Source organism: Arachis stenosperma, chromosome 5 (genome assembly GCF_014773155.1).
Source record: "Arachis stenosperma cultivar V10309 chromosome 5, arast.V10309.gnm1.PFL2, whole genome shotgun sequence".
Taxonomy (NCBI): Eukaryota; Viridiplantae; Streptophyta; class Magnoliopsida; order Fabales; family Fabaceae; genus Arachis; species Arachis stenosperma.
The window spans coordinates 41,763,947-41,790,634 of NC_080381.1; the positions used below are offsets into that span (position 1 = coordinate 41,763,947).

The 26,688-nt window shown below is 42.5% G+C and overlaps 2 non-coding genes across 2 annotated transcripts; both read right to left on the minus strand.

The window, feature by feature from the left end:
- Positions 1-5,960: 5,960 nt before the first annotated feature.
- Positions 5,961-6,064, minus strand: LOC130983384 (small nucleolar RNA R71). The gene has a single exon (XR_009087379.1). It is a non-coding gene; the product is annotated as a small nucleolar RNA R71 (small nucleolar RNA).
- An 8,720-nt stretch (positions 6,065-14,784) lies between these two features.
- On the minus strand, positions 14,785-14,891 carry LOC130932237 (small nucleolar RNA R71). The gene has a single exon (XR_009067396.1). It is a non-coding gene; the product is annotated as a small nucleolar RNA R71 (small nucleolar RNA).
- Between the last annotated feature and the right edge of the window lie 11,797 nt (positions 14,892-26,688).

Here is a 26,688-nt window from a genome sequence, read left to right on the forward strand (position 1 = left end):
GCGCCACACAAGATTCTGCCCTGCCCGCGCAGAGGGCAGGGCAATGTTTCCTCTTTCATGTCCCGTGTTCGAAACATGGCTGGGGCACACGCTTCTCATTTTTTTCTTGGCTTCTTGGCACGGCAATCAACCTTAGTTCTTGGCTTCCTCATGGTTCCTTGTTCGAGTCTTGTGGCATGTATGGGTGACATTTTTCCCTTGAATTTCTTCCTTAGAGAGCCCGATTCTGCCCTCCACAAGGGCAGGGCAAGGTTCTCTTCCTCTTGGTCTCAAGGCACATTTTGTGCTCTGCCCTTGTAGTGGGCAGGGCAGAGTTGCCTTCCTTGGTTGGTTCCTTTATGTTGCCCTCCTAGAGGGCAGTGTGCCCTTGTGGAGGGCAATGTTGCCTCCCCCTTTGCATGCGGCACACTTCCTTGGGCTTTGACCACGCTTTCCTTTCCTTAGGCTACACTTCTTAGGCCACGCTTTTCCTTTTCTTTTCTTGTCTTCACCTATAATAAACCAAAACAACACTCCAAGTATCACTAAACTCAAGAGGCTTATAAATCAATTAAAATTCAATTAAAATTAGCTTAAACCTCATGGATTATCGTTAATTTCATGGTGGTTGCTTGATTTAAAGAAGTTATGCATTTTCACTCCAAATCACTTACTTAGGATACAAGAAAGTGCATAAATGCTAACAAAACAAGTGAAATTAGCTTGAAAAATGGGTATATGATGACTTGTCATCAGTCACCAAGCATTCTCCTTGCATTATTATTATTTTCGGCTGCCATCTCCTTCTCTTGTTCAAAAATTTTTGAAAGGTTACCTTTAGAATAATGTAATTTAGCTTCTCTTAATTTCCTCTTCAGAGTCCTTTCAGGTTCTGGATCAATTTCAACAAGAGTGTCTTTTTCCCTGTTCCTGCTCATATGAAAGAGAAGAAAACAAGAAAAGGAAGAGGAATCCTCTATGTCACAGTATAGAGATTCCTTTATGTTAGTAAAAGAAGAAAGGGGATAAGGAAAGGAGAATGGTTCGGATTTTTAGATGAAGAGAGGTGAAGAGAAGTGTTAGTAATTAAATAATTAAATAGAATAAGAAAAGAGAGGGAGAATTTTTGAAAATAATTAAAAAAAAAGGGTTAGAATTTTCGAAAATTAAAAGATAAGATAGAATTAAAATTAAAACAATTAATTAATTAAAAAGAATTTTTGAAAAAGGGATGAGATATTTTCGAAAATTAGAGAGGGAAAAGTAGTTAGGTGGTTTTGAAAAAGATAAGAAACAAACAAAAAGTTAGTTAGTTGATTGAAAAAGATTTTGAAATCAAATTTTAAAAAGATAAGAAGATAAGAAGTTAGATAAGATATTTTGAAATCACATTTTGAAAAAGATAAAATTTTTGAAAAAGATAAGATAAAAATTTTAAGAAAAAGATATTTTGAAAAAGATTTAATTTTTAAAATGACTTAACTAATAAGAAACTACAAGATAAGATTCTAGAACTTAAAGATTGAACCTTTCTTAACAAGCAAGTAACAAACTTCAAATTTTTTAATCAATCACATTAATTGTTAGCTAATTTTCGAAAATTTGATATAAAGATAAAAAAAAGATTTTGAAAAATAATTTTTTTAAAATTTTCGAAAATAAAAAAAATGGAAGAGATATGATTTTTGAAAAAGATTTTGAAAAGATAAAAATTTTTTTTTTTTGAAAATTTGACTTGACTTGTAAGAAACAACTAATTTTGAAAATTTTTGACTAAGTCAACCCAAAATTTCGAAAATTTGGAGGGAAATAAGGAAAAGATATTTTTTTATTTTTGAATTTTTTTAATTATGAGAGAGAAAAACACAAACATGACCCAAAACATGAAAATTTTGGATCAAATACATGATGCATGCAAGAACACTATGAATGTCAAGATGAACACCAAGAACATTTTGAAGATCATGATGAACATCAAGAACATTTTTTTTTTGAAAAATTTTTTTTTGATGCAAAGAAAACATGCAAGACACCAAACTTAAAAATCTTTAATGCATGGACACTAACAAACAAAAAATGCATATGAAAAACAACAAACAACACAAAACAAGAAAACATCAAGATCAAACAAGAGGACTTATCAAGAACAACTTGAAGATCATGAAGAACACTATGAATGCATGGAATTTTCAAAAAATGCACAAAAAATTTTTAAAAGCATGCAATTGACACCAAACTTAAAAGTTGACTCAAGACTCAAACAAGAAACACAAAATATTTTTTGATTTTTATGATTTTATGATTTTTTTTGTATTTTCTTTAATTTTTTTTCGAAAAACATTATTGGAAAAACGAAAAAGAAAAGAAAAATTTTGAAAAAGTTTTTGAAAAGAAAATTACCTAATCTGAGCAACAAGATGAACCGTCAGTTGTCCATACTCGAATAATCCCCGGCAACGGCGCCAAAAACTTGGTGGACGAAATTGTGATTCATTTGTTATTCCATTTTGCAAAATTCATTGCTTTTCATTCCCTGGCAATGGCGCCAAAAACATGATGCCAATACCATGGTTTCTATATAATTTTTCACAACTTCGCACAACTAACCAGCAAGTGTACTGGGTCGTCCAAGTAATAAACCTTACGCGAGTAAGGGTCGATCCCACAGAGATTGTTGGTATGAAGCAAGCTATGGTCACCTTGTAACTCTCAGTTAGGCAGATTAAATTGGTTTATTGTTTCGAAAATTAATAATAAAAAGAAAATAAAAAGGATAGAAATACTTATGTAAATCAATAATGGGAATTTCAGATAAGTGTATGGAGATGCTGTGCTCCTCTTGAATCTCTACTTTCCTATTACATTCTTCCAATCCTTCTTACTCCTTCCCATGGCAAGCTGTATGTAGGGCATCACCGTTGTCAATGGCTACATCCCATCCTCTCAGTGAAAATGGTCCTATGCTCTGTCACAGCACGGCTAATCATCTGTCGGTTCTCAATCAGGTTGGAATAGAATCCCTTGATTCTTTTGCGCTTGTCATCACGCCCAGCCTTCAGGAGTTTGAAGCTCGTCACAGTCATTCAATCCCAGAATCCTACTCGGAATACCATAGACAAGGTTTAGACTTTTCGGATCCTCATGAATACCGCCATCTATCTAACTTATACCACGAAGATTCTGTTGGGGAATCTAAGAGATATGCACCCGGCCTAAGGTAGAACGGAAGTGGTTGTCAATCACGCGCATTCATAGGTGAGAATGATGATGAGTGTCACGGATCATCACATTCATCGAAGTGTTATGCAACGAATATCTTGGAATAAGAATAAAAGAGAATTGAATAGAAAGTAATAGTAATTGTATTGAAACTTGAGGTACAGCAGAGCTCCACACCCTTAATCTATGGTGTGCAGAAACTCCACCGTTGAAAATACATAAGTGAAAGGTTCAGGCATGGCCGAATGGCCAGCCCCCCAAAACGTGATCAATAGTCTCTTAAGATGAAGAATAAAACAAAACTGAGACAAAAAATGAAACGTTGTCAAAAGACGACTAATACACTAGTAAAAAGTCTTATTTATACTAAACTAGCTACTAGGGTTTACATGAGTAAGTAATTGATGCATAAATCCACTTCCGGGGCCCACTTGGTGTATGTTTGGGCTAAGCTTGGTCTATCCACGAGCTGAGGCTTCTCTTGGAGTTGAACTCCAAGTTATGACGTGTTTTGGGCATTCAACTCCGGATCATGACGTTTTTCTGGCGTTTAACTCCAGACAGCAGCATGTACTTGCCGTTCAACGCCAAGTTACTTCGTCAATTTCCGAATAAAGTATGGACTATTATATATTGCTGGAAAGCTCTGGATGTATACTTTCTAACGCCGTTAAAAGCGCGCCATTTGGAGTTTTGTAGCTCCAGAAAATCCATTTCGAGTGCAGGGAGGTTAGATTCCAACAGCATCAGCAGTCCTTTTGTCAGCCTTTTTCAGAGTTTTGCTCAAGTCCCTCAATTTCAGCCAGAAATTACCTGAAATCATAGAAAAACATACAAACTCATAGTAAAGTCCAGAAATGTGAATTTAACATAAAAACTAATGAAAACATCCCTAAAAGTAGCTTAAACTTACTAAAAACTACCTAAAAACAATGCCAAAAAGCGTATAAATTATCCGCTCATCAATCCCACAGAGATTGTTGGTATGAAGCAAGCTATGGTCATCTTGTAAATCTCAGTTAGGCAGATTAATTTGGTTTATGGATTTTCGAATAATTAATAATAAATAGAAAATAAAAAGGGATAGAAATACTTATGTAAATCAATAGTGGGAATTTCAGATAGGTGTGCGGAGATGCTGGAATCCTTTCGAATCTCTACTTTTTTATTGCTTTCATCCAATCCTTCTTACTCCTTTCCATGGCAAGCTGTATGTAGGGCATCACCGTTGTCAATGGCTACATCCCATCCTCTCAGTGAAAATGGTCCTATGCTCTGTCACAGCACGGTAATCATCTGTCGGTTCTCAATCAGGTTGGAATAGAATCCCTTGATTCTTTTGCGTCTGTCACTAACGCCCAGCCTTCAGGAGTTTGAAGCTCGTCACAGTCATTCAATCCCAGAATCCTACTCGGAATACCACAGACAAGGTTTAGACCTTCCGGATTCTCATGAATGCCGCCATCAATTCTAGCTTATACCACAAAGATTCTATTGGGGAATCTAAGAGATGTGCGCCCAGCCTAAGGTAGAACGGAAGTGGTTGTCAATCACGTGCGTTCATAGGTGAGAATGATGATGAGTGTCACGGATCATCACATTCATCAAGGTGTTGTGCAACGTATATCTTGGAATAAGAATAAAAAAGAATTGAATAGAAAGTAATAATAATTGTATTGAAACTTGAGGTACAGCAGAGCTCCACACCCTTAATCTATGGTGTGCAGAAACTCCACCGTTGAAAATACATAAGTGAAAGGTTCAGGCATGGCCGAATGGCCAGCCCCCTGAGTGATCAAGAGACCGAATAATCAGAGGCTAAACAGTCAAGAGATTAAACTGTCAAAAGATGTCTAATACAATAGTAAATCATCCTATTTATACTAGACTAGCTACTAGGGTTTACATGAGTAAGTAATTGATGCATAAATCCACTTCCGGGGCCCACTTGGTGTATGCTTGGGCTGAGCTTGATCTATCCACGAGCTGAGGCTTTTCTTGGAGTTGAACTCCAAGTTATAACGTGTTTTGGGCATTCAACTCCGGATCATGACGTTTTTCTGGCGTTCAACTCCAGACAGCAGCATGTACTTGGCGTTCAACGCCAAGTTACGTCGTCAATTTCCGAATAAAGTATGGACTATTATATATTTCTAGAAAGCTCTGGATGTCTACTTTCCAACGCCGTTGAGAGCGCGCCATTTGGAGTTCTGTAGCACTAGAAAATCCATTTTGAGTGCAGGGAAGTCAGATTCCAACAGCATCAGCAGTCCTTTTGTCAGCCTTTTTCAGAGTTTTGCTCAAGTCCCTCAATTTCAGCCAGAAATTACCTGAAATTACAGAAAAATACACAAACTCATAGTAAAGTCCAGAAATGTGAATTTAACATAAAAACTAATGAAAACATCCCTAAAAGTAGCTTGAACTTACTAAAAACTACCTAAAAACAATGCCGAAAAGCGTATAAATTATCCGCTCATCAAGCCTCAATTAATTTCTCTAATGCAGCAGAACTGCAAGTTTCATGGACTTCCATAAGAAGATCCTCATCAGTTCTTATCTGAATTCTTGCAGATTTGTGATACTGTTAAGACCAATGGGGTTGATCCTGAGGTCTACAGACTTATGCTTTTCCCCTTTGCTGTAAGAGATAGAGCTAGGACATGGTTAGACTCATAACCTAGAGAAAGCCTGAACTCTTGGGATAATGCAAGCTGGTCAATGCTTTCTTGACTAAATTCTTTCCACCTCAAAAGATGAGTAAGCTCAGAGTGGATGTCCAAACCTTCAGACAGAAGAAAGGTGAATCCCTCTATGAAGCTTGGGAAAGATACAAGCAATTAACCAAAAGGTGTCCCTCTGACATGTTTCCAGAATGAAGCATCATATGTATATTCTATAATGGTCTGTCTGAGTTATCCAAGATGTCATTGGACCACTTTGCTGGTGGATCTCTTCATGTGAAAACGCTTGTAGAAGCCCAGGAACTCATTGAAATGGTTGCAAATAACCAGTTCATGTACACTTCTGAGAGAAATCCTGTGAATAATGGGGTGACTCAAAAGAAAGGAGTTCTTGAGATTGATACTCTGAATGCCATATTGGCTTAGAACAAAATATTGACTCAACAAGTCAATATGATTTCTCAGAGTCTGACTGGATTGCAAGCTAAAGGCGCCTCCTCTGAAAAAGAAGCTTATAACCCTGAGAATCCTACAATGGAAGAGGTGAATTACATGGCAGAATCCTATGGAAACACTTATAATCCTTCATGGAGGAATCACCCAAATTTCTCATGGAAGGATCAACAGAAGCCTCAACAAGGCTTCAATAACAATAATGGTGGGAGAAACAGGTTTGGCAATAGCAAGCCTTTCCCATCATCTTCTCAGCAACAGACAGAGAATTCTGAGCAGAGCTTCTCTAGCTTAGCAAACATAGTCTCTGATCTATCTAAGACCACCCTCAGTTTCATTACTGAGGCACGGTCCTCCATAAGAAATTTAGAGGCACAAGTGGGTCAGCTGAGTAAAAGAATTACTGAAACTCCTCCTAGTACTCTACCAAGCAATACAGAAGAGAATCCAAAAAGAGAGTACAAGGCCATTAATACAACCAAAATGGCCGAACCTATAGAAGAAAAGGAGGACATGATGCACAGTAAGAAAGACCTCATGGGACGTCCATTGGACTACAAGGAGTCCCCTATTGAGGAACCACAGGAATCTGAGGCTCATCTAGAGACCATAGAGATTCCACTGAACTTACTATTACCATTCATGAGCTCTGATGAATATTCTTTCTTTGAAGAGAATGAAAAGGTTATTGAAGAGCAAGTTGCTCAATATCTAGGAGCAATCATGAAGCTGAATGCCAAATTATTTGGCAATGAGACTTGGGAGGATGAACCTCCATTGCTCATTGTTCCGAGGGTTACCTGAAACGTGTAGCTCGGTCTTCTGGCAAGGCCCGAGGTGGGGGGTCTGTGACCCGAGCTGGTTGTGCTGAACGGCGGGGGGTTGTACCTGCAATGACACTCCGATGCTTAAGTTAGCATGGGTCCAAGCAGATATCAAGTAGAATTAGAGTATGAGTTATACCTGGGTGCTCCAGTGTATTTATAGTAGTTGGCTGCGATCATCCCTGGATAAGATATTCTTATCTTATCTTATCTTTTGGGAGATTCATCTCTATCTTTGCGGAACCGCCTTTCCCAGGCCCTTTCGGCCTTTAGGTTTTGGGCTTAGTTCCTTCTGATGGGCCTTTCTTTGGCCTGTTTGTCCGAGGTCCGACCTCGAACGTGGGCCTTGGGTCGAGGTCGGGCCTTCTATCAGCTTTACCGAGTTTGGAGAGCTCGGTCAGGGTATGAACAGTGCCCCTGCCCGAGTTCGTCTTTTTCGGAAGGTCGAGCTCGGGCATAGTAGTTTTTCAAAATTTGAAAACGGTCGTTTCAGCATTTATTGCTTGTTACCGTTTCTTCTCGATTTCCGTGCGGCGCTCTGTGGAGGCTTTATTTATTTGCCCCTTTCTTCATTTTTCTTTGTTTATTCATCACTTCTTTTCGAGCATCTCTTCTTTCTCTCTGTTCTTCGTCTTCCATTTTTGTGCGTTTTTCAGAGTTCTTTCTGCGCCGCCGTTTTTCCTTTCGTCGGAGCTCGTCGCTTTCTTCTTTCCAGGTTTGCTTTTTCGCTTTTATTCTTCGTACGCTTCTTTTTTCTGATATTCTATGCCCGGGTTGCCCCGAAAAGAGGCGCCGCTATTGCTTTGTATGTGTGTGTGGGGGGACTCTTTCTCGATCCATTTTTGTTATTCGAGTTGCTGCCTTCTTGTTTGTAAAAGAACTTTGCTTTCTTTTGTTTTGTTGAATTGGTTTTTCTGCCTTTGTGTGATTTTGTCTTGCTGTTGTATTCTTTCTTTGTAGGCAAGATTTTTTTATGTCTCGAAAGGTGTTTCAAGCAATGTCAACCAAGATTCCGAGTGGTCTAGGTTGGGTAGATCCTGCTCCTTTAAGGGTCCCGTCTGTTGTAGATTCTGAGTATCTGATTAGGTTCCGTAGGGAGTGTAGTATTTGTGAGAACAGGGAGTCTGAGCGGGATTACGAGTTAGCAGCCCCGGAGTCCGAGGAGAGGGTATGTTTTCCGCCGTTAGAGAGTTCCGAGAAACTTTTCTTCTATGCTTATGATTGTTTCTTCTCCAAGCTAGGTGTCCGTCTTCTTTTCACCGACCTGGAATCCGAGGTCCTTTGGTCTTGTAACCTTGCCCCTACACAACTCCATCCGAACTCTTGGGCGTTTTTAAAGCTTTTCCAACTTTTGTGTCAGATTTTAGGCGTCTCCCCTTCTGTTTCTCTTTTTTCTTATCTGTTTGTACTGACGAAGCCGGGGTCGGGTGCTGGGAAGGTGTCCTGGGTTTCGTTTAGGGCTAACCAGGGTAGGAAATTTTGCACTTTGTATGATGAGTCGTTTCATGATTTCAAGAACTATTACTTCAAAGTCCGGGCTGTTGGAGATGTCCGACCTTTTTTCTTAGATGAGAGTGGGGAGCCTTCGTTTCCTCTTTGTTGGCAAGAGAGTGTGGTGTCGGTTAAGTACACTTTCGAGAGTCTAGATGAGGTGGAACAGGCTTTCGTTGGTGTGTTGAGCAGTCTATGGGGTCGGGCACCTCACTTGGATACGAAGAAAATGTTGGGAGATCCAAGCCTTCTCCGTTCCGAGTTAGGTAGTTCCCGACCTCTTTTTGAGATTTCATTTTCATATTTTGACTTTGTTTTGATCTTTCTGTTTGATAACCTCTTTGTTTCGTTTCTGCAGAGATGTCTTCTCAGGCTGATTCTATGAAGTTTCTCCGTCGAGCGAAGAAATCTGCGGCATCTCGGAATATCGAGGCTGAAGCTTCTCCCCGACCTTCTCCGCAGAAGACTACAATTGGTGTTCAGACTCGGTCGAAGACCATTCCGGTCCCTCAGTTCCGAGCTATAACTCAGGATCCTCCGACCTCCGGACCCGGTCAGCTTTCCCCGACCTCGACCTCGGGTCCTCCCCCCAAGAAACAGAAGACTTCCCGAGAGCCTGCTGGTTTCAATGACAAGGATTCGATGCTCTCGGTTGGGTTGAGCGGCACATTCTTCCTCAGACTTTTATTTCTACTGATGATGCGTCCATGGAGCATCACTTTCAGTATATGGCGCGGAGTTGTGTTCGGATGGCTAGCCTTCATGCCGCCATTGCTCGGGAGTTTAAGAAAGCTCCCCTTGGGGCGACCAGCTCCCGACTTGAGAAGGCCCGGTCCGAGCTTGATAAGGTTAGTCAGCTGAAGGATGCTAGGATTGCCGAGCTGGAGGAGTCTTTGGAGGAAGAGAAGAATAGGGCTACCGCGGCTGTGGCGGTGGCGAAGACGTCTGAGGAGATGGCGAGGGTGGCGACGGAGAACTATACCAAGCTGTATGCTGAGCTTGTGGAGACGAAGGAGAAGCTGCAATCTGCTCGGGATGACTTTTATGAGCTGGAAGATAATGTGGCCAAGGGTATGGATGCTATGTTTGTGAATTTGAGGGATCAGGTCCGGGTTCTTGCTCCCGAATTGGATCTCAGTTTGTTCAGTACGGATAACATGGTTGTGGAGGGGAAGATTGTTCCTGCCCCTGTTGAGGATGAGGTTCCGATGTCCGACCCCAAGGCTCCGGTGTCCGACCCCGAGGCCGGTCGTGAACCCGACTTCACCTTTGGCCGAGGATAGAGTTGGTATGGAGGTTCCAAGCGATGGTGTTGTTCCTGCAGTCCCGATATCCATGTTTCAGCCAGGTGTTGATGCGGAGTCTGGAAAGGGCCTTGATCCTCTGTAATTTTTGTACTTTTTGTGCCTTTGCCCGACCTGTGGGCTTTTTGTTTTTTGGATGTTTTCTGCAAACATTTTGGACACCTGTTCTGCTATTTTAGCTACTCTTGTAGCTTTATTATGCCATGCTTTGTGTTTCGATTGTCTCGTTCCGCTTTTATGCTTTTTAGTTGTTCTCGGGTAACAACTTTTTAGCTAGCGTTTTGACTTCTCGCTTTTTGCTTTTTTAGTTGTTTTTGGGTAACAACTTTTTAGCTAGCGCTTTGACTTCTCGCTTTTTGCTTTTTAGTTGTTTTTGGGTAACAACTTTTTAGCTAGCGCCTTGACTTTCTCGCTTTTTGCTTTTAGTTGTTTTTGGGTAACAACCTTTTAGCTAGCGCCTTGACTTTCTCGCTTTTTGCTTTTTAGTTGTTTTGGGTAACAACTTTTTAGCTAGCGCCTTGACTTTCTCGCTTTTTGCTTTTTAGTGTTTTGGGTAACAACTTTTAGCTAGCGCCTTGACTTTCTCGCTTTTTGCTTTTTAGTTGTTTTTGGGTAACAACTTTTTAGCTAGCGCCTTGACTTTCTCGCTTTTTGCTTTTTAGTTGTTTTTGGGTAACAACTTTTTAGCTAGCGCCTTGACTTTCTCGCTTTTTGCTTTTTAGTTGTTTTTGGGTAACAACTTTTTAGCTAGCGCCTTGACTTTCTCGTAGTCCTGGTTCTTTGCCAGCTTCTTTCTTGGGTCCGAGTTTATTCTCGGACATCGGGATCCTTGAGTACCCCTTTGGTCAGGTCCGACTTCGTTGTTTGGTCGGCCTTTTTTAAGTTATTTTTGTAACTTCTTTTCTATTTGGCTTTTTGAGCCATTTCAGAGTTACTTTTATAACTTCTCACATTAATTTGAACCTCGTCGCTTCATCTTTGCCGACCTCGTATGGCCTTTGGCAAATGATTTTTTGCGTTTTGCCGAGTGATGAGCGGATAATTTGTATACTTTTTGGCATTGTTTTTAGTATGATTTTGATATCTTTTAGTTAGATTTTAGTACATTTTTATTAGTTTTTATTTAAAATTCACTTTTCTGGACTTTACTATGAGTTTGTGTGTTTTTCTGTGATTTCAGGTATTTTCTGGCTGAAATTGAGGGACCTGAGCAAAAATCTGATTCAGAGACCAAAAAGGACTGCAGATGCTGTTGGATTCTGACCTCCCTGCACTCGAAGTGGATTTTCTGGAGCTACAGAAGCCCAATTGGCGCGCTCTCAACGGCGTTGGAAAGTAGACATCCAGGGCTTTCCAGCAATATATAATAGTCCATACTTTGTCCAAGATTTGATGGCCCAAACCGCAAAGCAATCCGGCCTCAGGAATTCCAGCGTTAAACGCCGGAACAGGAATAAAAGTTGGAGTTAAACGCCCAAACTGGCATGGGAGCTGGCGTTTAACTCCAGAAAAGGTCTCTACACGAATTTCCTTGATTGCTCAGCCCAAGCACACACCAAGTGGGCCGGAAGTGGATTTTTATGTCATTTACTCATCTTTGTACACCTAGGCTACTAGTTATCTATAAGTAGGACCTTTTACTATTGTATTTGTATAAAGACTTGGTAGCTATCTTCACTTTTATGCTATCTTAGATCTTTGGGAGGCTGGCCATTCGGCCATGCCTAGACCCTGTTCTTATGTATTTTCAACGGTGGAGTTTCTACACACCATAGATTAAGGGTGTGGAGCTCTGCTGTACCTCGAGTATTAATGCAATTACTATTGTTCTTCCATTCAATTCCGCTTATTCTTTTACCAAGATATCACTTGTTCTTCACCTATGAACAAGGTGACTGACAACCATTCTTGTTCTACAAGCATTCGAGGCTTAGTGAATATCTCTTGGATTCTTCGGAGTCTTCGTGGTATAGGCAGGACCTGATGGCAGCATTCAAGAGAATCCGGAAGGTCTAACCTGTCTGTGGTGTTCTGAGTAGGATTCAATGACTGAATGACTGTGACGTGCTTCAAACCCTGAGGGCGGGGGCATTAGTGATAACGCAAAAGAATCACTGGATTCTATTCGCGCCTGATTGAGAACCGACAGATGAATTCCGCTATGCCGTGACAGGACATATGCAATCGCTTTCACTGAGAGGATGGGAGGTAGCTGCTGACAACAGTGAGACCCTACACGAGCTTGCCATGGAAAGGAGTAAGAAGGATTGGATGAAGGCTGTAGGAAAGCAGAGAGACGGAAGGGAAGGCATCTTCATACGCTTGTCTGAAGCTCTTACACCAATGATATACATAAGTATCACTATCTTTATCTTATTCTTATTTTCGTTCATCATCATATACAATTGAGTTTGCCTGACTAAGATTTACAAGATGACCATAGCTTGCTTCAATACTAACAATCTCCGTGGGATCGACCCTTACTCACGTAAGGTTTTATTACTTGGACGACCCAGTGCACTTGCTGGTTAGTTGTGCGAAGTTGTGTAATGCCATGGTATTGAGCGCACCAAGTTTTTGGAGCCATTACCAGGGATTATGAGAGTTGTGAAAAAGTATAGTTCACAATTTCGCCGACCAAGTTTTTGGCGCCGTTGCCGGGGATTGTTTAGGCTGGACAACTGACGGTTCATCTTGTTGCTTAGATTAGGTATTTTTTTTTTTTTTCGAAATTCTTGAAGGTGAATTCTAGAGTTTCATGATGATTTGTTGAAATCTGGCTGGCTGAGAAGCCATGTCTAATCTGATTGGACCGAGGTTTCAACTTATCACCACAAGAGCTTGTTGATTTCGTATCAATCTTGCTGTTGGAGCAGTGATTTGCTAAGGCTTGGCTGACCTTGGTCATGTCTAGTGTTTTGGACCGAAGCTTTCTTTGAAAGCTTGGCTGGCTGTGAAGCCATGTCTAATTCCTGGACCGGAGCCTTAGACTAGCATTGCACTGATTCCTGGAATTCTCATTAAGAATTTTGATACTTTCTTTTCACTTAATTTTCGAAAAATACAAAAAAAAAAAAAAATTTGCAAAACCATAAAATCCCAAAAATATTCTTGTTTAAGTCTAGAGTCTCATCTTAAGTTTAGTGTCAAATGCATGTTGTTGTTATATTTTTCGAATCCATGCATATATTCTTTGTTTTGATCTTTGAATTTATTGACTTGAAGTATTTTGTGTGTCTCATATGCACTTTCATGTTGTTAGTCAGTAGTACACAAACTGCTAAGTTTGGTGTCTTGCATGCATTGTTAATTGATTCCTTTGCATTTTGATTATCAAAAATCCAAAAAATATTTTTAATATGTGTCCTTTCAAGTCAATGATACAAAGAATTGAAGATTCAAAACATGCTGCAGAGGAATTATACAGAAAAAGCTGAGCATTCAAAAATGCCCAGTGAAGAAGGCAGACTGGCGTTTAAACGCCAGCCAGGGTACCTGGTTGGGCGTTTAACGCCCAAAAAGGGTGCATTTTGGGCGTTAAACGCCAGAATGTATACCATTCTGGGCGTTTAACGCCAGGATGGTGCAGGGGAAGATTTTGTTTTCAAAATCAAATTTTTTTTTAGTTTTTCAAAATCAAATCTTTTTCAAATCAAATCTTTTCAATCAAATGTTTTCAAAATCAATTTCTTTCCTTTTTAAAAGATACTTACTAACAATTAATGATTTGATTGAACATCACAAGATTGTTACCTTTTCTGTTGAGAAAGGTTTGAATGTTTCAAATCATATCTTTTCTTGTTAGGCAAGTCATTCATTTTTAAAATCATATCTTTTCAAATGGTTTTCAAATCATATCTTTTAAAAATGTTTTCAAATCATATCTTCTCAATCACATTTTTTTTTTAAACTCATAACTTTTCAATTAAATCTTTTTAACCACATCTTTTTCAAAACAGTTTTCAATCAAATCTTTTTAATTTCTAATTTCAAAATCTTTTTCAAAAATCACTTGGTTTCTTTTCCACTTTTATTTTCGAAAATTAATTAATGTTTTTCAAAATAATTTCAAAATTTTTCACTTGATTTTCGAAAATAAACTTCCCTCCTTCCCACATCCTACTATTTATGGAGTGCCACTCCTTCTCAATGCACAATTCGAACCTTATCTAACTAAAGTTCGAATTTATCTTCTCCTTCTTCTTTCTATTTCTCTTTTCCTCTGACACTTAAAGGAATCTCTATACTGTGACATAGAGGATTCCACATTTTCTTGTTCCCTTCTCTTTCATATGAGCAGGAGCAAGGACAAAGGCATTCTTGTTGAAGCTGATCCTGAACCCGAAAGGACTTTGAGAGAAAGCTAAGAGAAGCCAAAGCACAACTCTCTTTAGAGGACCTGACCGAATTCTTCAAGGAAGAAAACATGGCAGCAGAAAACAACAACAATGCAAACAATGCAAGGAAGGTGCTGGGTGACTTTACTGCACCTACTCCTGATTTTTATGGGAGAAGCATCTCTATCCCTGCCATTGGAGCAAACAACTTTGAGCTTAAGCCTCAATTAGTTTCTCTAATGCAACAGAATTGCAAGTTCCATGGACTTCCAATGGAAGATCCTCATCAGTTTTTAGCTGAATTCTTGCAAATCTGTGACACAGTCAAGACTAATGGGGTAACCCTGAGGTCTATAGACTGATGCTATTCCCTTTTGCTGTAAGAGACAGAGCTAGAATATGGTTGGACTCTCAACCTAAAGAAAAGCCTGGACTCATGGGAAAAGCTAGTCAATGCCTTCTTGGCAAAATTCTTTCCACACAAAGATGGAGTAAGCTTAGAGTGGAAGTCCAACCTTTAGACAAAAGGATGGAGAATCCCTCTATGAAGCTTGGGAAAGATACAAACAATTAATCAGAAAATGTCCTTCTGACATGCTTTCTGAATGGAGCATCATAGGTATTTTCTATGATGGTCTCTCTGAACTATCTAAGATGTCCTTGGATAGCTCTGCAGGAGGATCTCTTCATCTGAAGAAGACGCCTGCAGAAGCTCAAGAGCTGATTGAAATGGTTGCAAATAACCAATTCATGTACACTTCTGAAAGGAATCCTGTGAACAATGGGACTAATCAGAAGAAAGGAGTTCTTGAGATTGATGCTCTGAATGCCATACTGGCTCAGAATAAGATATTGACTCAACAAGTCAATTTGATTTCTCAAAGTCTGTCTGGAATGCAAAATGCACCAAACAGTACTAAGGATGCTTCATCTAAGGAAGAAGCTTATGATCCTGAGAACCCTTCCATGGAAGAGGTGAATTACCTAGGAGAACCCTATGGAAACACCTATAATTCTTCATGGAGAAATCACCCAAATCTCATGGAAGAATCAAGAGAGACCTCAACAAGGTTTCAATAACATAATGGTGGAAGAAACAGGTTTAGCAATGGCAAGCCTTTTCCATCATCTTCTCAGCAACAGACAGAGAGTTCTAAGCAGAATACTTCTGACTTAGCAACAATAGTCTCTGATCTAATAAAGACCACTCAAAGTTTCATGAATGAAACAAGGTCCTCCATCAGAAATTTGGAAGGACAAGTGGGTCAGCTGAGCAAGAAAGTTACTGAACTCCCTCCTAGCACTCTCCCAAGTAATACAGAAGAAAATCCAAAAGGAGAGTGCAAAGCCATAGACATGGCCGAATTCTGGGAGGAAGGAGAGGCAGTGAACGCCACTGAGGAAGACCTCAATGGGCGTGCACTGGCCTCCAGTGAGTTCCCCAATGAGGAACCATGGGAATCTGAGGCTCAAAATGAGACCATAGAGATTCCATTGGACTTACTTCTGCCATTCATGAGCTCTGATGAGTATTCTTCCTGAAGAGGATGAGTATGTCACTGAAGAGCAAGTTGCTAAACACCTTGGAGCAATCATGAAACTAAATGACAAGTTATTTGGAAATGAGACTTGGGAGGATGAACCTCCCTTGCTCACCAAAGAACTGGATGACTTGTCTAGGCAGAAACTGCCTCAAAAGAGGCAGGATCCTGGGAAGTTTTCTATACCTTGTACCATAGGCACCATGACCTTCAAGAAGGCCTTGTGTGACTTAGGGTCAAGTGTAAACCTCATGCCCCTCTCTGTAAAGGAGAAATTAGGGATCCTTGAGGTGCAAGCTGCAAGAATCTCATTAGAGATGGCAGACAATTCAAGAAAACAAGCTCATGGACTTATAGAGAATGTTTTGGTGAAGATTGAAGACCATTACATTCCTACTGATTTCATAGTCCTAGAGACTGGGAAGTGCATGGATGAATCCATCATCCTTGGCAGACCATTCCTAGCCACAGCAAAGGCTGTGATTGATGTTGATAGAGGAGAGTTGATCATTCAAGTGAATGAAGAATCCATGGTGTTTAAGGCCCAAGGATATCCCTCTATCATCATGGAGAAGAAGCATGAAGAGCTTCTCTCAAAACAGAGCCAAACAGAGCCCCCACAGTCAAACTCTAAGTTTGGTGTTGGGAGGCCACAACCAAACTCTAAGTTTGGTGTTGAAACCCCACATTCAAACTCTAAGTTTGGTGTTGGGAGGTTTCAACACGGTTCTGAGTGTTTCTGAGGCTCCATGGGAGTCCTCTGTCAAGCTAATGACACTAAAGAAGCGCTTGTTGGGAGGCAACCCAATGTTTTATAATTAATTATTTTCTTTTGTTATTTTATCTTTTTTGTAGGTTGATGATCATAAGAAGTCACAAAAACAATGAAAAAAGCAAAAACAAAATGAAAAACAGGAAGAAAAACAGCACACCCTGGAGGAAGATGCTGCTGGCGTTCAAACGCCAGTCAGCCTAGCAGTTGGGCGTTTAACGCCCAGTCTGGCACCTTTCTGGGCGTTTAACGCCAGAAAAGGGCACTAGACTGGCGTTAAACGCCAGTAAAGGGCAACAACCTGGCGTTAAACGCCAGGAATGGGCACTAGCCCGGCGTTTAAAGCCAGAAATGGCTCAAAACGTGATTTTGAGCAACTTTTGGTGCAGGGATGACTTTTCCTTGACACTACAGGATCTGTGGACCCCACAGGACCCTACCATCACTCTCTCTCTTCTTCCCCCATTCACCAATCACCTCAACACCTTTTCCCCAAAAACCCCTCACCTATCAAATCCCATCTTTCTCTTCACCACTCACATCCATCCTTCATAAAACCCCACCAACCTCACCCTTCAAATTCAAACCACTTTCCCTCCCAAACCCACCCTCAAATGGCCGAACCTTTTACCCCCCCTCTCCTATAAATACCCTTCTTCAACTCTTCATTTTCACACAACCTAAACACCCTTTCTTCTCCCTCTTTGGCCGTATACACCACCATCTCCCTCTTCTTCATTTCTTCTTCTTCTACTCTCTTCTTTCTTCTTTTGCTCGAGGACGAGCAAATAATTTAAGTTTGGTGTGGTAAAAGCGTTGCTTTTCATAACCATTATGGCACCAAAGGCCGGAGAAACCTCTAAAAAGAGGAAAGGGAAAGCAAAAGCTTCCACCTCCGAGTCATGGGAGATGGATAGATTCCTCAAAGGTGCATCAAGACCACTTCTATGAAGTTGTGGCCTTGAAGAAGGTGATCCCCGAGGTCCCCTTTTCACTCAAAAAGGGTGAATATCCGGAGATCCGCCATGAGATCCGAAGAAGAGGTTGGGAAGTACTTACCAACCCCATTCAACAAGTCGGAATCTTGATGGTTCAAGAGTTCTATGCCAATGCATGGATCACAAAGAACCATGACCAAAGTGTGAACCCGAATCCAAAGAATTATCTTACTATGGTTCGGGGGAAATACTTGGATTTTAGTCCGGAGAGTGTGAGGGTGGCGTTCAACTTGCCTATGATGCAAGGAGATGAGCATCCTTTCACTAGAAGGGTCAACTTTGATCAAAGGTGGACCAAGTCCTCACAGTCATATGTGAAGAGGGCGCACAATGGAGGCAAGACTCAAGAGGAAAGCCGGTTCAATTGAGAAGGCATGACCTCAAACCCGTGGCTAGAGGATGGTTAGAGTTCATACAACGCTCAATCATTCCCACTAGCAACGGTCCGAAGTTACCGTAGACCGGGCCATCATGATCCATAGCATCATGATTGGAGAAGAAATAGAAGTTCATGAGGTTATAGCCCAAGAACTCTATAAGGTGGCGGACAAGACCTCCACTTTGGCAAGATTAGCCTTTCCTCACCTCATTTGTCACCTCTGTTATTCAGTTGGAGTTGACATAGAAGGAGATATCCCCATTGATGAGGACAAGCCCATCACCAAGAAAAGGATGGAATACACAAGAGACCCCTCTCATCAAGAAATCCCTGAGATTCCTCAAGGGATGAACTTTCCTCCACAAAACTATTGGGAGCAACTAAACACCTCCCTAGGAGAATTAAGTTCCAACATGGGACAACTAAGGGTGGAGCATCAAGAACACTCCATTCTCCTCCATGAAATTAGAGAAGATCAAAGAATCATGAGGGAGGAGCAACAAAGACAAGGAAGAGACATTGAGGAGCTCAAGCACTCCATAGGACCTTCAAAAGCAAGGAAGAGCCGCCATCACTAAGGTGGACCCATTCCTTGATTCCTTGTTCTTTATTCCTTTGTTTTTCGAATTTTATGCTTATGTTATCCATGTTTGTGTCTTATGATCATTAGTGTCTTAGTGTCTATGCCTTAAAGTTATGAATGTCCTATGAATCCATCACCTTTCTTGAATAAAAATGTGCTTAATTGAAAAAGGAAGAATTGCATGAATTTTGAATTTTATAATAGTTTAATTATTTTGATGTGGTGGCAATATTTTGTTCTCTGAATGTATGTGTAAACAGTGCATATGTATCTTGAATTTGTGGTTCATGAATGTTGGCTCTTGAAAGAATGATGAAAAAGGAGACATGTACTGAGGATCTGAAAAATCAATAAAATGATTCTTGAAGCAAGAAAAAGCTATTCAAAAAAAAAAAAAAAAAAAAAAAAAAAAAAAAGAAAGAAAAGAAAGAAAAAGAAAAGAAAAAAAGTTGTGATCCAAGGCAAATAAGAGTGTGCTTAAGAACCCTGGACACCTCTAATTGGGGACTTTAGCAAAGCTGAGTCACAATCTGAAAAGGTTCACCCAATTATGTGTCTGTGGCATGTATGTATCCGGTGGTAATACTGGAAGACAGAGTGCTTTGGGCCACAGCCAAGACTCAATAAATAGCTATGTTCAAGAATCATCATACTTTACTAGGAGAATCATTAACACTATCTGGACTCTGAGTTCCTAAAGAAGCCAACCATTCTGAATTTCAAGGGATAGATTGAGATGCCAAAACTGTTCAGAGATAGAAGGTTAAAAGCCCCGCTCATCTAGTTAATACTGATCTTCACAGATGTTTTTGGAATTCATTGCATATTCTCTTCTTTTGATCCTATTTGATTTTCAGTTGCTTGAGGACAAGCAACAATTTAAGTTTGGTGTTGTGATGAGCGGATAATTTGTATACTTTTTGGCATTGTTTTTAGTATGATTTTGATATCTTTTAGTTAGATTTTAGTACATTTTTATTAGTTTTTATTTAAAATTCACTTTTCTGGACTTTACTATGAGTTTGTGTGTTTTTCTGTGATTTCAGGTATTTTCTGGCTGAAATTGAGGGACCTGAGCAAAAATCTGATTCAGAGACCAAAAAGGACTGCAGATGCTGTTGGATTCTGACCTCCCTGCACTCGAAGTGGATTTTCTGGAGCTACAGAAGCCCAATTGGCGTGCTCTCAACAGCGTTGGAAAGTAGACATCCAGGGCTTTCCAGCAATATATAATAGTCCATACTTTGTCCAAGATTTGATGGCCCAAACCCGCAAAGCAATCCGGCCTCAGGAATTCCAGCGTTAAACGCCGGAACAGGAATAAAAGTTGGAGTTAAACGCCCAAACTGGCATGGGAGCTGGCGTTTAACTCCAGAAAAGGTCTCTACACGAATTTCCTTGATTGCTCAGCCCAAGCACACACCAAGTGGGCCCGGAAGTGGATTTTTATGTCATTTACTCATCTTTGTACATCTAGGCTACTAGTTATCTATAAGTAGGACCTTTTACTATTGTATTTGTATAAAGACTTTGGTAGCTATCTTCACTTTTATGCTATCTTAGATCTTTGGGAGGCTGGCCATTCGGCCATGCCTAGACCCTGTTCTTATGTATTTTCAACGGTGGAGTTTCTACACACCATAGATTAAGGGTGTGGAGCTCTGCTGTACCTCGAGTATTAATGCAATTACTATTGTTCTTCCATTCAATTCCGCTTATTCTTTTACCAAGATATCACTTGTTCTTCACCTATGAACAAGGTGACTGACAACCATTCTTGTTCTACAAGCATTCGAGGCTTAGTGAATATCTCTTGGATTCTTCGGAGTCTTCGTGGTATAGGCAGGACCTGATGGCAGCATTCAAGAGAATCCGGAAGGTCTAACCTTGTCTGTGGTGTTCTGAGTAGGATTCAATGACTGAATGACTGTGACGTGCTTCAAACCCTGAGGGCGGGGGCGTTAGTGATAACGCAAAAGAATCACTGGATTCTATTCCGCGCCTGATTGAGAACCGACAGATGAATTCCGCTATGCCGTGACAGGACATATGCAATCGCTTTCACTGAGAGGATGGGAGGTAGCTGCTGACAACAGTGAGACCCTACACGAGCTTGCCATGGAAAGGAGTAAGAAGGATTGGATGAAGGCTGTAGGAAAGCAGAGAGACGGAAGGGAAGGCATCTTCATACGCTTGTCTGAAGCTCTTACACCAATGATATACATAAGTATCACTATCTTTATCTTATTCTTATTTTCGTTCATCATCATATACAATTGAGTTTGCCTGACTAAGATTTACAAGATGACCATAGCTTGCTTCAATACTAACAATCTCCGTGGGATCGACCCTTACTCACGTAAGGTTTTATTACTTGGACGACCCAGTGCACTTGCTGGTTAGTTGTGCGAAGTTGTGTAATGCCATGGTATTGAGCGCACCAAGTTTTTGGAGCCATTACCAGGGATTATGAGAGTTGTGAAAAAGTATAGTTCACAATTTCGCCGACCACCGAGCATAAATTAATGCGCCTTGGTGGGGTACTTTTTAGGATATGCTTTATAACGAGAAAGAGAAAATAAAGAAATTTGATTAGTATTAAAAAGAAGAATATGTACAAAGTGTTTACCCTTTTGACTAGGTCGGGTGTCCTACTTAACCGGGTGTCTCATTAAAAAACCCTCGTGGGGAAAAAGAGTACACCTCGGGTTAAGTTTTTCTAGCTGTAGTATCGTCTTAGGTTACAGGCGTGCCAGGTTCTGGGCAGCTCATTGCCTTCTAGGTCGGATATCTTGTAGTAGCCTGTCCCTAAGACTTCTGTTACTTTGTAGGGCCCCTTCCAATTTGCGGCTAGCTTTCCTTCTCCCGATTTTTGTGTTCCGATGTCGTTTTGGATTAAAATCAGGTCGTGAGTGGAGAAGCTTCGTTTTATCACCTTTCGGTTATATCTGGGGGCCGTTCGTCGTTTTAAGACTTCTTCTCTGATTCGGGCTCTTTCTCGGACCTCGGGTAGGAGGTCGAGTTCTTCCCTTTGTGCCTGAGGGTTGCCTCCTTCGTTGTAGAAGATGGTTCTGGGTGATCCTTCGTCTATTTCGACGGGAATCATTGCCTCCATTCCGTAGGCTAGTCGGAATGGGGATTCTCCTGTTGTAGAGTGCGGGGTTGTCCGATATGCCCATAATACCTGGGGGAGTTCATCGGCCCATGCCCCTTTGGCCTCTTGGAGTCTTCGTTTTAACCCGGCCAAGATGACTTTATTTGCGGCCTCTGCTTGTCCATTGGCTTGCGGTGTTCGACCGATGTGAACTGCTGTTTGATTTTTAGCTCGGCCACCAAGTTCTGAAAACTTGTGTCTGTGAACTGTGTTCCATTGTCTGTTGTGATGGAGTAGGGGACTCCGAACCTCGTGACAATGTTTTTGTATAGGAATTTACGGCTTTTCTGAGCCGTAATAGTGGCTAAGGGTTCAGCCTCGATCCACTTTGTGAAGTAGTCGACCCCTACTATGAGGTACTTGACTTGCCCCGGTCCTTGTGGGAATGGGCCGAGTAGGTCGAGTCCCCACTTTGCGAAGGGCCATGGTGCGGTGATGCTTATGAGGTCTTCGGGCGGTGCTTTGTGAAAATTGGCGTGTTTTTGGCAGGGGGGCATATTTTCACAAACTCTGCCGCGTCTCTTTGCAAGGTCGGCCAGTAGAACCCGGCTCTGACTATTTTCTTGGACAGGGCCCGGGCTCCGAGATGGTTCCCACACATGCCTTTGTGGACTTCTTCGAGGACGCTCTTTGTTTCTGTGGTCGGGACGCACCTCAGGAGGGGGTTTGAGAATCCTCTTCTGTATAATACGTCGTGGATTAACGTGTAGTTCTGGGCGTCTTTTGTAAGCCTTTTAGCTTCTTTTCTTTCGGCGGGGAGAGTTCCCGATTTCAGATAGTTGAGTATGGGGGTTATCCATCCTTGTTGTTGCCCGGATATATTAGTATTTCTTCCTCCCTTAACACGGAGGGGGATTGTAGAGTTTCTTGGAGGAGACTTCTGTTGTTCCCTCCGGGCTTGGTGCTAGCCAGTTTTGAGAGGGCGTCTGCCCGGGCATTTTGCTCCCGGGGTATGTGCTGGATTTGTATTTCCGGGAAGTGTCGTAATTGCGCCTGTGTTTGGTCCAGGTATTTTTTCATAGTAGGGTCTTTGGCCTGGTAGCTTCCATTTACTTGTGATGTGACGACCTGGGAGTCGCTGAAGATCGTGATCCTCTTTGCTCTGACCTCTTCGGCTAGTTTTAGTCCCGCTAGTAGGGCTTCGTATTCGGCTTGGTTATTTGAGGCCTGGAACTCGAATTTTAGGGATAGCTCAATCCGTGTTCCTTGATCGCTTTCGAGTATAACACCGGCCCCGCTTCCTGTTTTGTTTGAGGATCCGTCGACATACAGATTCCATGAGAGTGGGGTTCCCGGGGTCTCAGTGTATTCTGCGACGAAGTCGGCTAGGTATTGAGATTTTATGGCAGTCCGGGCTTCATAGTGGAGGTCGAACTCGGACAATTCCACCGCCCATTGTAGGATTCGTCCTGCCATGTCTGTCTTTTGTAGGATGTGTCTCATGGGTTGGTTTGTCCGGACTTTGATGGTGTGGGCTTGAAAGTAGGGGCGGAGTCTCCGAGCTGTGAACACTAGTGCATAGGCGATTTTCTCTATTTTCTGATAGTTTAATTCGGCCCCTTGTAGTGCTTTGCTTACGAAGTATATGGGGTGTTGCCCCTCCTCATTTTCTCGTATTAGTGCCGAGGCGACTGCCCGATGTCCGACCGACAGGTATAGTACGAGCTCTTCCCCTTTTAGAGGTCGGGTTAAGATTGGTGGCCGCCCGAGGAATTCCTTGAATTCTTGGAAGGCCTTTTCGCATTCCGGGGTCCAAGAGAAGGGTTTCCCTTTCTTTAGGAGTGAGTAGAGAGGGAGTGATCTTATCGCTGATCCTGCCAAGAGTCTTGATAGGGCGGCTAGTCTCCCATTTAGTTGTTGTACTTCTTTGACACACGTCGGGCTTTTCATATTGAGTATTGCTTGGCATTTGTCCGGGTTTGCTTCGATGCCTCTCTGAGTCAGCATGAAGCCTAAGAACTTCCCGGCTTCTGCGGCGAAGGTGCACTTTGTCGGGTTAAGTCTTATGTTGTGTTTCCGGAGGGTGTCGAAGATACTGCTGAGGTCGGCGACCAAGTTTCTGTCTTCTTGTGTCTTTACTAGCATGTCGTCGACGTACACCTCTAGCTGTAGCCCGATGTGTTCTGAGAACACTTTGTTCATTAGCCTCTGGTAGGTTGCCCCTGCGTTCTTCAGCCCGAAGGGCATTACTACGTAGCAGTAGTTTGCCCTTGGGGTTATGAACGAGGTCTTTTCTTGGTCGGGTCCATACATCGGGATTTGATTGTATCCCGAGTATGCATCCATGAAGGAGAGGTATCTGTAGCCCGAAGCGGCATCGACTAAGGCGTCGATGTTCGGTAGTGGATATGGATCTTTGGGGCAGGCTTTGTTGAGATCCGTGTAGTCGACGCACATCCTCCATTTTCCATTGGGCTTCTTCACTAGGACCACGTTTGCGAGCCATAGGGGGTACTTTACTTCCCTAATGAACCCTGCATCTAGTAGTGCTTGCACTTGTTCTTCTATTGCGTGCATGCGTTCGGGCCCGAGCTTCCTGCGTCTTTGTTGGACAGGTCGGGATCCCGGGTATACGGATAGCTTATGGCACATCAGGTCGGGGCTTATGCCTGGTATATCGGAGGCTTTCCAGGCGAAGAGGTCGGAATTCTCCCTTAAGAGGGTTGTGAGTTCCTCCTTTAGGCCTGCCTCGAGGTTTGCCCCTATGTTTGTTACTTTCTCGGGTGTGTTCCCGATCTGGATCTTTTCGGTTTCTCCTTCTGGTTGTGGCCGAAGATCTTCTCGGGCTTGGACTCGCCCGAGTTCTATTGTGTTGACCTCTTTCCCTTTTAGGCTCAGACTTTCGTTGTAGCATCGTCGTGCTAGTTTTTGGTCGCCTTTTAGGGTAGCGATTCCCTTTGCGGTAGGGAACTTCATACAGAGGTGTGGGGTCGAGACTATAGCCGCTAGTCTGTTTAGGGTTGGTCGTCCGATGAGGGCATTGTATGCTGAAGTGACGTCGACTACAATGTAGTCGATGCTTAGTGTTTTGGTTTGCTCGCCTTTTCCAAAGGTAGTGTGTAATGAGATGTATCCCAAGGGGCGGATCGGGGTATCTCCTAGTCCAAACAGGTCGGTGGGATAGGCTTTTAGCTCTTTTTCTTCGAGTCCGAGCTTGTCGAAGGCTGCTTTGAACAGGATATCTGCTGAGCTTCCTTGGTCGATCAGGGTTCGATGTAAGTTGGCGTTGGCTAGGATGATGGTGATCACCATAGGGTCGTCGTGTCCGGGTATTATTCCAAGAGCATCTTCTCGGGTAAATGAGATAGTAGGTAACTCGGGTAAGGGGCTGTCTTCTCGGACATGGTAGACTTCTTTGAGGTGTCTCTTCCGTGAGGATTTGGATGTCCCTCCCCCTGCGAAACCTCCGTTTATCATGTGTATGTGCCTTTCAGGAGTTCGCGGGGTTCGTGTTTGCTCGGCCCGATCTTCGTTATCTCCCCGTCTTCTCTTTCTGGTTTCTTCTCCTTTCTCAGCTATGTATCTGTCGAGTTTTCCCTCTCTGGCTAGCTTTTCTATAACATTCTTTAAGTCGTGGCAGTCGTTAGTAGAGTGGCCGTAGAGTCTGTGATATTCGCAGTACTCGGACCGATCTCTTCCTGCTCTCTTGTGCTTCAGAGGTTTGGGTGGTGGGATCTTCTCGGTGTGGCATACTTCTCTGTAGACGTCTACCAGGGAGACTCGGAGGGGAGTGTAGCTGTGGTATTTCGTGGCTTGTCCGAGTTGGATTCTTCTTTCTTTTTCTGTTCCCGATCTCGATCTCGGGGCGGGTAGGTTGACTCCTTCCTGGAAGAGTCTCTCAGCTGGGAGGTTTCTTCCATGTTGATATACTTTCCTGCCCGTTCTTGTACTTCGTATAAGGAGGTCGGGTATCTTTTGGATAGGGATTGGCTAAACGGTCCTTCTTTTAGGCCGTTTGCTAGTCCCATGATGGCTGCTTCCGTGGGCAAGTGTTGTATGTCCAGGCAGGCCTTGTTGAATCGCTCCATGTACTCTCTGAGAGTTTCTTGGTTGCCTTGTTTGATCCCGAGTAGGCTGGGGCATGTTTTGCCTTGTCCTTTTGAATAGAGAACCTTGTTAAGAATTTTTTGGTCAGGTCTTCAAAGCTGGAGATTGATCCTGGTGGCAGGTTGTCGAACCACTTCATGGCTGACTTAGTGAGAGTGGTGGGGAAGGCTTTGCATCGAATCGCGTCGGAGGCGTCGACTAAGTACATTCTACTTCTGAAATTGCTGAGGTGATGACTTGGATCGGTGGTGCCGTCGTAGAGGTCCATATCTGGTGGTTTGAAGTTTCGCGGTACCTTCTCTTTCATGATCTCTTGTGTGAAGGGATCATGGTTGCTTTCGGGAGTGGTGCCGTGTTCCGTCCGATCTTTTAGGTTGGCCTCTATCTTCCGCAGTTTTTCTTCCAATTCTCTGCGTTTGCGAGCTTCCCTTCTCAGATCCTGTTCAGTTTCCTTCTGCTTCTTTACGTCCTCTTCGAGTTGTCTCAGCCGGCTTTGTTGTGCCCGAACTGTTTCCAGAATCTCCGAACTTTTTTCTCTTTCGGGATTTTGTGGATCTTTGTCTGGGGGTGATGTCTTTGGGCGATTCTGTTTGTTTCCTCCTGGAGTGCGTGGTGATAGAGGGCTGTCCGGCCGTTCTCCGGTGTCAACTTCCTCTTCTTGTTCTGATGTAGCGTGGTTATTGTTGGGAGGGTCGTCCGCCATGGTAAAGGGATGACTTCCAGGTCCCCGGCAACGGCGCCAATGTTCCGAGGGTTACCTGAAACGTGTAGCTCGGTCTTCTGGCAAGGCCCGAGGTGGGGGGTCTGTGACCGAGCTGGTTGTGCTGAACGGCGGGGGGTTGTACCTGCAATGACACTCCGATGCTTAAGTTAGCATGGGTCCAAGCAGATATCAAGTAGAATTAGAGTATGAGTTATACCTG